The sequence below is a fragment of the Grampus griseus genome (assembly GCF_964374135.1).
Source record: "Grampus griseus genome assembly, chromosome: 1".
Classification (NCBI taxonomy): domain Eukaryota; kingdom Metazoa; phylum Chordata; class Mammalia; order Artiodactyla; family Delphinidae; genus Grampus; species Grampus griseus.
This window is the reverse complement of record NC_139017.1, coordinates 74,460,848-74,471,903: the sequence shown is the minus strand read 5'-3', so window position 1 is coordinate 74,471,903 and position 11,056 is coordinate 74,460,848.

The window sequence follows — 11,056 nt, the reverse complement described above, 5'->3', positions numbered from 1 at the left end:
TTTGGGTCTTTTGGGAAACAGCTGCTGAGACAAAGTTAACAATATAAGAAGTTTATTGGGGGTAACACCTGTAAAAGATAAAGAGAGAGGAAGCAGGATTGGGCGTGGAGAGCCCCAAGTCATGATGCAGCTCTGACGGTCTCAGCCAGCCCAACACGGAGATCTGGGAAAAAGATAGCCAGTTAGACGAGCAGAAATGGCCAGTCCTGGTACCCACATCAGGCTCAGTCATTGGCTGGGGGCTGTCTGGGGAAAGTATGGTCTCAACTGGAATATAATAGTGAATCCTGAAGGTGTTGCAACTGGAAGCTGTGAGATCACTGCATTCTGGTAGGTGAACAGAAATAGTTTTCTGAAGGGGATCCAAGTGGGGCACCTCCACAGCTGCTACAGTCCACACCTTGTGTCACGTGGATTCACTTCTCCATACATATTGAGTAAGTGTTCCCTGGACCTCTTCTCAGGAGAAACTCAGTTGAGGGAGGTTAGTGGAATAATGTACAGCTCCATTGCTGCAGTTGGTCTCAGGGCTGCAACTGGTGCTCATTGTTTCCTTCCTCCATTCTAAATCCCCTTTGCCCTCGGCCTTCACCTCTACTGGTCTCAGTGGCTTATCCAGTGGTGCAGCCCAAACACTAATTCCTGAAGGGTCTGAGGTAACTTCTTAGGTCAGGGTTGCTACACTTGTCCATTCATGGTCACAACTAGGCAAGGGAGTACCAAGAGGTGCCCAGGTGGGTCACGGCGCACATTCCTCCCTGCCCCAACTGGGTAACTGAAGGAAGTCTACCTCTTCCCTGATCAGAGCCAATGACCCTTGACCACATGGTAATTTCTTGCCTGCTGCTCTCTGTATACAAGGAGTCCAAAGTGCCCAGGTGGCAGCCACTGCATGAAACTCAGTGTTACCCTTGTGGAAAGAATATATCCTTTGGGGGATTAGAACTTCAAACCCTGCAGAGCCCAGAGTTGCAGGAACAGGAAGCACAAAGTCCCCAGTGGGTCACTGAGAATGATGGTAAGTAGGTGCTATTGTCTGAATGCTTGTGTCCCTCCAAAATTCATATGTTGAAATCCTAATGCCCAATATGATGGTGTTAGGAGGTGGAGCCTCTGTGAGGTGATTAGGTCCTCAGAGAGAGCCCTCATGAATGGGATTAGTGTCCTTATTAAAGAGGTCCAAGAGAGACCCCTCCCTGCTTCTGCCATGTGAGGACACAGTGAAAAGACAAACATCTAAGAACCAGGAAGCCCTTACCAAATACCAAGATGCTGTACTTCCCAGCCTCCAGAACCATGAGAAATAAATGTTTGTTGTTTTTTACCTACCTGATATGTGGCATTTTGTTGTAACAGCACGAGCTAAGACTGTGGGGCTACTCCTTTCCTGCTCCAGGCCCCACTCAGCGCTGGCACGTTTTTTTTGTCACCTAGTATGTGGGCCAGAGCAGTATTCCTAGTGTGGAAAGTATTGCCTTCACAAGCTGAAGAGGCCTCCCAGGTCTGTGATCCTTTCTTTGTGGTAAAGGATGGAAGATGAAGTAGTTTGTCTTTTATTTTGGAAGGGATGTCCTGGCATGTCTCTTAAACACTGGACTCTTAAGAACTTTACTGATGTAAGAAAGACTTTACTGATATAAGACTTGACTTTAGTCTTACTGATGTAAGACTAACTGATGTAATTTACTGATGTAAGAATTTCTGGGTGCCCAGGCCTGCAGCAGGGAGAGAGAGAAGGAGGGGCAGGGGGCAGGCACTGGAAGGTGCTTCCTACAAAAGTGTTTGTTGAAGCCTTTTGCTAAATCATGCATCCTGTTCAAAATGGAGAAAAATTGTTTTAAAAGCTCGACCTCGGGACTTCCCTCGTGGTCCAGTGTTTAAGAATCCGGCTTCCAATGCAGGGGACGCGGGTTCGATCCCAGGTTGGGGAACTAAGATCCTACATGCCGCAGGGCAACTAAGCCCGTGCACCGCAAACTACTGAGCCCATGCACACTGGAGCCTGCACGCCACAACTAAAGAGAAGTCCATGCGCCAATGAAGACCCCGCACTGTAACGAAAGATCCCGTATGCCGAAACTAAGACCCAAAGGAGGCAAAAACAAAATAAATAAATAAAATTTAAAAAAAAAGAAAAACTCCACCTAAGGGCCTTCCTTAAAAGAGAAGATTCCAGGACTTCCCTGGTGGCACAGTGGTTAAGAATCCGCCTGCCAATGCAGGGGACATGGGTTCAATCCCTGGTCTGGGAAGATCCCACATGCCGCAGAGCATCTAAGCCCGTGTGCCACAACTACTGACCCTGTGCTCTAGAGACCACGAGCCACAACTACTGAGCCCGGGTGCCACAACTACAGAGCCTGCGCTCTAGAGCCTGCAAGCCACAACTACTGTGCCACAACTACTGAAGTCCATGTGCCTAGAGCCCATGCTCCGCAACAAGAGAAGCCACTGCAATGAGAAGCCCGTGCACCGCAACGAAGATTAGCCCCTGCTCGATGCAACTAAAGAAAGCCCGCGCACAGTAATGAAGACCCAATGCAGCCAAAAATAAATAAATTAAATAAATAAATAAATAAATTTTAAAAAAGAGAGAGAAGATTCCAATCCTCTCTGTAGACAATGTAATGCACTCTTGGTTGATATGCAGAAGTTTCTAAAAGACAAATTGACTTCGGTAATTGCTCTAAAAAAATCTTTACAGCAAGCAAACAGAGTTTGGATCTAACTATTCTTTTGAGTTCACATCTGAGACCTGCCTAAATTTAAAATAAACTATATGTTTTCTGTGTGAAAAAAAAAAAAGAACTTCTGTAGGGATTATCTTCCACACTCTGGAGTGTGTGTGTCTTTTTTTTTTTTTTTAAAGTTTCACTTAATATACAATTGAATTTTACTTTTATTATTATTTTTTTAAATTTTTGGCTGTGTTGGGTCTTCGTTTCTGTGCAAGGGCTTTCTCTAGTTGTGGCAAGTGGGGGCCACTCTTCATCGCGGTGCGCAGGCCTCTCACTATCGTGGCCTCTCTTGTTGTGGAGCACAGGCTCCAGACGCTCAGGCTCAGTAGTTGTGGCTCACGGGCCTAGTTGCTCCACGGCATGTGGGATCCTCCCAGACCAGGGCCCAAACCCGTGTCCCCTGCATTAAGCAGGCAGATTCTCAACCACTGCGCCACCAGGGAAGCCCAGTGTGTGTCTTACCTAGGCTTTTAGTGTGCTAGCTCCTGTTGCTCATCCTGACTGATCAGCATGATGTCATCAATGTAACGGACCAGAGGGATGTTGTGCAGGATGTCCACACAGTACAGATTGCTTCTGACTAGGTAGGGTGGATCCACTGGAAGCTGGACTTTGGCTAGGACTCTACTTATCACCCGACTCTCACAGGCTCCCACTCCAACAGAGGGGTGAGAATGACACTTTGGGTCTCCAGGTGTCAATGTCAACTTAGATTCTGTGTCCAACAGTCCTCAAAATGCCTGGGTGTTCTCTCCTATATCTACAGTTACTTGAGGAAATTGTCCTAAGTCCCTTTTTGGAAAGACTACAGTATATACTTACTGTGCTGTTGCCAGTCTTGGAGACATGGCCACCTCTTTAATCAAAGAAATCTTGGTCTGGAAACTGACTGAGGTTGGGGAACTAGACAAGGGACCATGATTTTTTACTGGGACCTCCATCCTGAGGTTTCTGCTCATCTATTTTTGCTTTCTTTTCATATATGCAGCAATACCCTTGTTTTGACTGCCCATCTATTTTGCCCCTAGGGATGCCATGTTCTATCACTCATCTACACAACTCTTTGTGTCAAGCTCCTGGGCTGTCCCTCTGACCTTGCCAGTCATTAGGATCATTAATAACCCCCAGGCTTCTGGCAGTTAAATGCTGCCACTTGGCCTCTATCGCTGTTGCTATAGAAGAGCCAAACTGTGACAGCATCTCCTCTTGTTAGCTCTGGCTTGCAGAAGAAAGCCAACACTGAGCTTCTTAGTAATGCTGGTACTCCTCTTACCAGCACATTCCTGATAGCACTGGTAAATGGGGTTGTTCTAGACCTTCCATGGAACATCCTTTGGTAGGGTTTCTGGCCTCTTATAATTGACTCTAGCATGGCCACTTCACTGAGCCATTTAATCCTTTCTCCCTCCCAACTGCTGTGGCAATTCAGGCAATTGAACTTCACTCAGCAAAAGTTATCACATCCTCCAGGTTTCTAGGAGCCACACAGGCAGGTCCTTACAAGGAAGTTAAATTCTATTCCAGGGGAGGGGATCCCAGTCAATAAACTCTTCCTTATTCAGTCTTGTATTTCAGCCCCTTGATTAAGCATCATCAAAAACCCAATCCCAGGGGCTTCCCTGGTGGCACAGTGGTTAAGAATTCGCCTACCAATGCAGGGGACACGGGTTCGAGCCCTGGTCCAGGAAAATCCCACATGCCGCGGAGCAACTAAGCCCGTGCACCACAATTACTGAGCCTGTGTTCTAGAGCCCACGAGTCACAACTACTGAGCCCACACGCCACAACTACTGAAGCCCGCGTGCCTACAGCCCGTGCTCCGCAACAAGAGAAGCCACTGCAATGAGAAGCCTGCACGCTGCCACAAAGTGTAGCCCCCGCTCGCCGCAACTAGAGAAAGCCTGAACGCAGCAAGGAGGACCCAACGAGGCCAAAAAAAAAAAAACTCAACCCCATAGATACTCCCCAACTCTTACCAGTTCATATTGGTCAGTTCTTGCAGCTACTTTGGGGTATGTCCTTTTCTTCCCTTATCAAGACCAGCATGTTCTTACTGGACTATGCTGTCACTTAACCCTAATTAAGATCCTGGCAGTCAGGAGAGGAGGTGGAAGCAAATTCTGAGGGGGAGAGCCCTCTGCAGTGTCTTCACACATGGAGGGAGTGCTAGCTCCTAACAGGAAAGGGTGGGCCCCCTTCTAAGGCTCTGAGGTGCTCAGAAGAGTGTAGGGAGCCAAAATCTTTGGGGGCACCACCTAGATACCTCCATTCCATGTGTCAGGGTCCTGGGTTTTCCTAACCAGGATCCTGACCTTGATTACAGGTCTGCCTCCTGGAATTCTCAAGTCTTGAGTTTGGTCTTCAGCTTTTTTTTTCCCCCTCTCCCATTGTTATAAGGGCCTCTTTGTAACCCATCAAAGAAGCTCTCTGGCCTTCACAGTCAATTTTCAATGTTTGGTAACTGCTCTCAGCTTTTCATTATCTCTTGGCAGGACTCAATGCAACTTAATAAGTCAGCTAATTCCATTGTCCTTGTATCCGCTGCTATCCCTCCACCTACCACATATGTCCGAATTGTTGCACCATAGGAATATTTTCCCACTTCACCATCAGTGAAAGTTTTAGCAAATGCGCCATCACCTTGTCCCAGTGACTATCTGTACCCCACATACTATCCAGGAGGGGTTCTTATTGCCAGCCAGGCAGTGAGTAATGCAGTTCCCAAACCCCATCTTACTGCCAGCCTTCTCAGACCACTCCTGGAACCAACTGAGTCAGTTCAGGTGGTCTGGCAAGCAGATGCTGAGACAAAATTAGGAGTGCAAGAGATTTATTGGGTAGCAATGCCTATGAAAGATCAAGGGGAAGGAAGCAGGAATGGGTAAGTAAAGCGTTTGGCTAGTAATACAAAATTGGGCAAGGAGAATCTCAAGTCATGATGCAGACAGATCCTCCCAAGTTGCAGCTGACCCAGTGAAAAGTTCCAGAGCAAACAGGGTCCTCTAGAGGAGTCCAACAGTGGGCAGAAATGGCCAAGCCCTAATGTCCACATGGTGCCTAGTCATAGGCTGATAGCTGCTCAGTGAGAGTGGGGCCTCAGTGAGAGTGGGGTCTCTAACACTGTAACAAATCCCAAAGGTGATGTAGCTGGAGGCTGACAGCTAACAGCACTCTGGCAGTTGAATGCCAGTGTCTTTTTTTTTTTTTTAATTAATTAATTTATTTTTGGCTGTGTTGGGTCTTCGCAGCTGCCCACGGGCTTTCCCTAGTTGCTGTGAGCGGGGGCTACTCTTCGTTGTGGTGTGTGGGCTTCTCATTGCAGTGGCTTCTCTTGTAGAGCATGGGCTCTAGGCACGTGGGTTTCTAGTTGTGGCACGCGGGCTCAGTAGTTGTGGCGCACGGGCTTAGTTGCTCCGTAGCGTGTGGGATCTTCCCGGACCAGGGCTCAAACCTGTGTTCCCTGCACTGGCAGGCAGATTCTCAACCACTGAGCCACCAGGGAAGTCCCCAGAGTCCTTCTTAAAGGGAGAGCTGAGCTACATATCTCTGTGGCTGCCATATCAGGTATTTTCTCTTCGAGCCCAGTGCTATTTCCATATATCATCTTGCCTCTGTAGTTGAAACATGAACTTTGAGAAACAGTCAGATAAAGAACCTAAGTAAATCAGAGTGGGACTCTGCTGAAATTCTTTGCCACAATGGACTGTGAGAGAATGTGGGGCTACGGGAATGTGTGCATAGGTTTAAGCTGCCTAGTTTCTGCCTCCTTCACGGATGAGGAAAGGAAAGTGGGGTGTGAGGTACAATCAGCTCTTGTTTGGCTGTGTGGAGGAAAGCTGGCTGTCTCCTCAGAATGGCAATTTACCAACTCGGGAAAAGAAATTATTCAGAAGGAATCTGTCCCTTTTAATTACCACTGGAATTGGAAGTACGTAGCCTTCTTGCTCTTTTTTCCTTCTAAATAATACTCATATTTTGAATGTATGCTGGAGACTGAACATGATGGAATTTAGTTGCTCAGAGCATTAGAGGTGGGGCAGCTGGGATCTATCAAAGGGTTAAAGGGTATAGGGTCACCTGAGGAGCTGGGAGAGGAGTCTTTCCCTTGTCAGGAGTGACTCTGATTAGGCTGAAAATGTTGCTTGGAATTCTTTGTCCCAAATAGTTATCTTGTGTCAGATATGGTTACACTTACTCATGTTTCTAACTGATAATAAAAAGAGGAGCTGGAAGACAGAACGTGACTTCTGCCCCCAAAGAAGCCAAAGGAAACAATATAATTATGGAATCTGCAATCATCTTTTTTTTTTTTAAATTTTTAGTTTTGGCCACATTGCGTGGCTTGTGGGATCTTAGTTCCCTGACCAGGAATCGAACTCAGGCCCTCAGCAGTGAAAGTGCAGAGTCCTAACCACTAGACTGCCAGGGAATTCCCAACATCTCCTTAATTTCTCAGAAGAAACTGAGTTCTAGAGATTTTAGGAAACTTGGCTAGGATTACAGCTTTCTCAGAAGTAAAATTAGAATATAGGTCTCAACTCCTGACTCAGTGCTCTACCTCAGTGATGTTCACTCATAAAGTCTCTTGTGGAAAGAGTGGAGGACGTGGGTCAGAAAAAATGAAAGATCATTTGGGGACTTAGAGATCCTGAACCCAAAGATTGGAAGAGTATATCAAGCGAGTATATAACGTGACCATTTCTTATTATCTTCCCTAACAACACCCATAATAAAAATTTTACTCAACCAGGAAAAGCCCCAAGCATTAGTATAATTACAGGTTGTTACTGCTGTTGAAGAGCAGAGTATTTGTAATGGAATTTGTAAAGAAATGGTGAGTAATGTGCTAAAAGGACATCAGGGTGACTGGTCCCTTTCTTTTCCCTCCCTTGGTCACCACTCTAGCGTAGGACTTGCCACCTCAATCAAGCCTTGCCATTGCATTTATCATCCCAACCTAGATTAACCTTCTGAAGTACTGCCACTTTCTTGTTCAAAAACCTTCAATAGCTCTCTATGACCTACCAATAAAGTCCACATTCCTTATCCTGATATTCAAGGCCTTGTAAAATTTATCCCAGAATCTACCTTTCCAGTCTATTTCTCAATCCTCACCTGTCCCTGTGCTCAGCCTGTAGGATCTCCTTCTAGTTCCAAAATAAACATTGTGCTTTCCTGCCCCAAGGCCCTTCCCCCCACCTCTCCCCTTCACCTACCTGTTTTTTCAAGGTCCACATTAGATACCACCCCATTCTAGTTGGAAGGAAGACTTTTCAGTACTATTTCATTTGTGCCATTCATCGGGCACTTTTCATATCCTTCTTTAGGCTCATAGGTAATTCCAACAGCTTCAAAACTTGTTTACACAGTCTCCGGCCCTCAGAATCACTCTTATTTTTGGCAGGTCCATCTATCTGGTGAACTAAAGTTACCTGACTCAACTTTCTCAACTCCCCACTCCTTCATACCTGGTCTTCCAATTTAAGTTCTAGAACACAAAATTTACCTTTTCTTCTGTGTCAGGCTTTGAGTGCTCGCTCGCTCGCACTCTCTCTCTCTCTCTCTCTCTCTCTCTCTCTCTCTCTCGTACTTCTTGAATCTTGCTCACTCTTCTCGCTTATCCTCAAAATACAACCAAGTCTCTCTTTCCTGAAAACAAAACCAAACCAACATACAACTTCCCCTTTCTTTCACCCTGTTTTTCTTTAAGTCAAGGTACCTTTTCTCCTCTTTTCTTGGTATACTCCTGTTACTGCAGTTTGACCTAAGGGTCTGCCACGCTGTTGAAACTGACATCTGGAAGATCAACCATAACTTCTAAATGCCAAATTCCAGTCTCTTCTACTTGAACACGTCCCTTCTATGGACTTTTTCATCTACCTCTCTGACTACTCCATCACTGGCTTTTGTTTTTCTTCCTCTGTCCCATACTTTTCAAGGTTTGTTCTTTGGTCCTCTTTAGAAACTTCCACTTCTGTGGGGATGATTCTTAGATCTGTCTCTAGCCCTAGCTTCTCTTCTATGCTTCATTTCCAGTTGTTTGCTAGACTTGTGTGTGTGTGTGTGTGTGTGTGTGTGTGTGTGTGTGCGTGTGTGTCCCACCTACTTCTCCAAGATGGCAAGTTCCAAAGTTAATTTATTTTATTCTTCCTCTTCCAGGCTATCCCCAAATCTCTTCTGTCTCCTGTCCTTTCACTCTCAGCCAGTGGCATCACCCCCTTTCAGTTATTTGTTTATCTTTAATTACTCTTCCTGTGTAGCTTCCTGCTGCTCCATTTAGGAACTGGCCACAGAATAATAGGTGATCTCTGAGACGATTTCAGTAGAGTTTTTAGTGGTAGTGGTGATAGTCTTGGGGAACTCAGGAAAGAATTGCAGGATAAGAATTTGGCTCCAAATTCACTGCTTTCAATGAAGCTGTCTCCAATTTACTTAGAACATTCTCTCCTACACCATTTCACAAAAGTAAAATTACTCTCTTGAGTACATATCAATGTAATTCATTTCTTCTTTCTGGATACTATATTTCGCTCTAATTTTCTATCTTTGCTATATTTATAAACTGGTCAATTTTGCCAAATTGTTACATTTCTTAAGGAGACAGACCACAAACTCTGGAAAAGGCATTGGTGTCATCTTTGCCATCTGTACCTGATGATAGTGTCTCTCTCAGATTGAGTACTTCCTCGAGGGACAGATGATGATGACTGTGACTCAGAAGTCTCCTGGTTTTTTCTTGTAATCTGTGTTCATAGTGCAGGGGTGGGGTGTCTCCTTTGCCACTCTAACTTTGTATTTACTACAAATACACGAAATATACTAATTATTGAGGTGTTAACTTAGGAGAGTTTAGGAGTTTCCACTTTTCCAATATTTGGGTCAATTAAACAATCTCAAATTTCAAAAGAAAAAAAAAACTCTTCAAAAACCACCCCAGTGGGCTGGAGATAAAGTAGTCCTGGAGAGACATTTCCTTTTCCGATCCCCCCTGTTCCTCACTCCACCGCCCGCTGTTCCTCCCTGGGGCATGGGCAGGTTTGATGGCTCAGATCCCTACATAAAGCTTCCCTTGGAATGCTGAGACTTTGCGTCCCAGCCTAGGAACTGGGAGGTGGACTTTAATCTCCAGGACCTACATCTAGCCTTCGAAGTTTGGGGGGAGGGGAAGGAAATGAGCTCCCGAGAAAGCACTAGACTGTCAGCAGCATGTAAGAGTCCTCTTCAACCCTAAATAGGTACACAATAAATATCTGTTGAATAAATGAGAACATCAGAACCCAACAACGTAAACTAAGTCAATCTCTTTTTTACATACCTCAACGATTAAAATCTAGGAAGTCAGCTTTACCGCTGTTTACACCTAGTAGATTAGCAGAGTGCCTGCAGTTTGCTGAGCACCCCTGACTTTACTGTTCAGGGCACTGGGATCAATTTCCCCACTTCTTGAAAGGCTAAACCCCAAAATGGATTTGTAATCTGGGGTTGAGACCTCCTTCTGTTTAGAATGAGTCATTCCCGTTCCCTGTAAACTCACCCCGCCCCTTCCCATTCATTCATTCAACAAATATTTATTAAGCGCCTAACATATGCCGATCCCTTTGCAGGCGTTTGGGATAAACCAGAGAAAAAAACAAGAGCTCTTTGCCCTGGTAGAACTTAGCGTAGGGCAAGAGACAAACGACGACTATGAATTTTAGATTAAATTATATGATTTGGAAATTGATACATACTACCGAGAAAAAGGTGCCAGGCTGAATGATTTGTGGAGGCCAGGAGACAGGGGTGGAGAATCCAAGATTGGGATCCAGCTCAGGTTGGGGAAAAGGGAGACGGAGCTGAAGTGGAGGAGGTGCTGACGTCGGGGGACCGGGAAGATATTTTCCGCAGAATGCGACGGAAGAGTATTCTGGCTTATGCGGAGGTAGGTGAAGAGCAGAAAGGAGTCTGGACAGAGATTCCCGTCGAGAAGCCGGCAGGCGGGGGACTCTTCTGCAGCTGAGGAGAGAAGATGCTCTGGCTGGAGGATCCTGGTCCAGGGGCCGGACGGGGGCCGTCAAGGGCGGCCAACCACTAAGTCCCCAAAATGGCCTCCCGATGCCCCTCGCAGCCCCACCCCCGCCCCCGCACTCCACCGCTCGCCGGCCCACGTGACCCGACCGGCCCCTCCCGCCCACCCGGGCTAGCGACCCCGGGTCCGGGTCCCTGCGGCGGTGGCCCCGCCCCTCGCGGGAAACGGACCAACCGAGGAAGGGTAAGGCGGGGCGGGTGGTGACGGCCAATGGAGGTGGAGCTCCGGAGGGGAGTAACAGGTTGGTGAG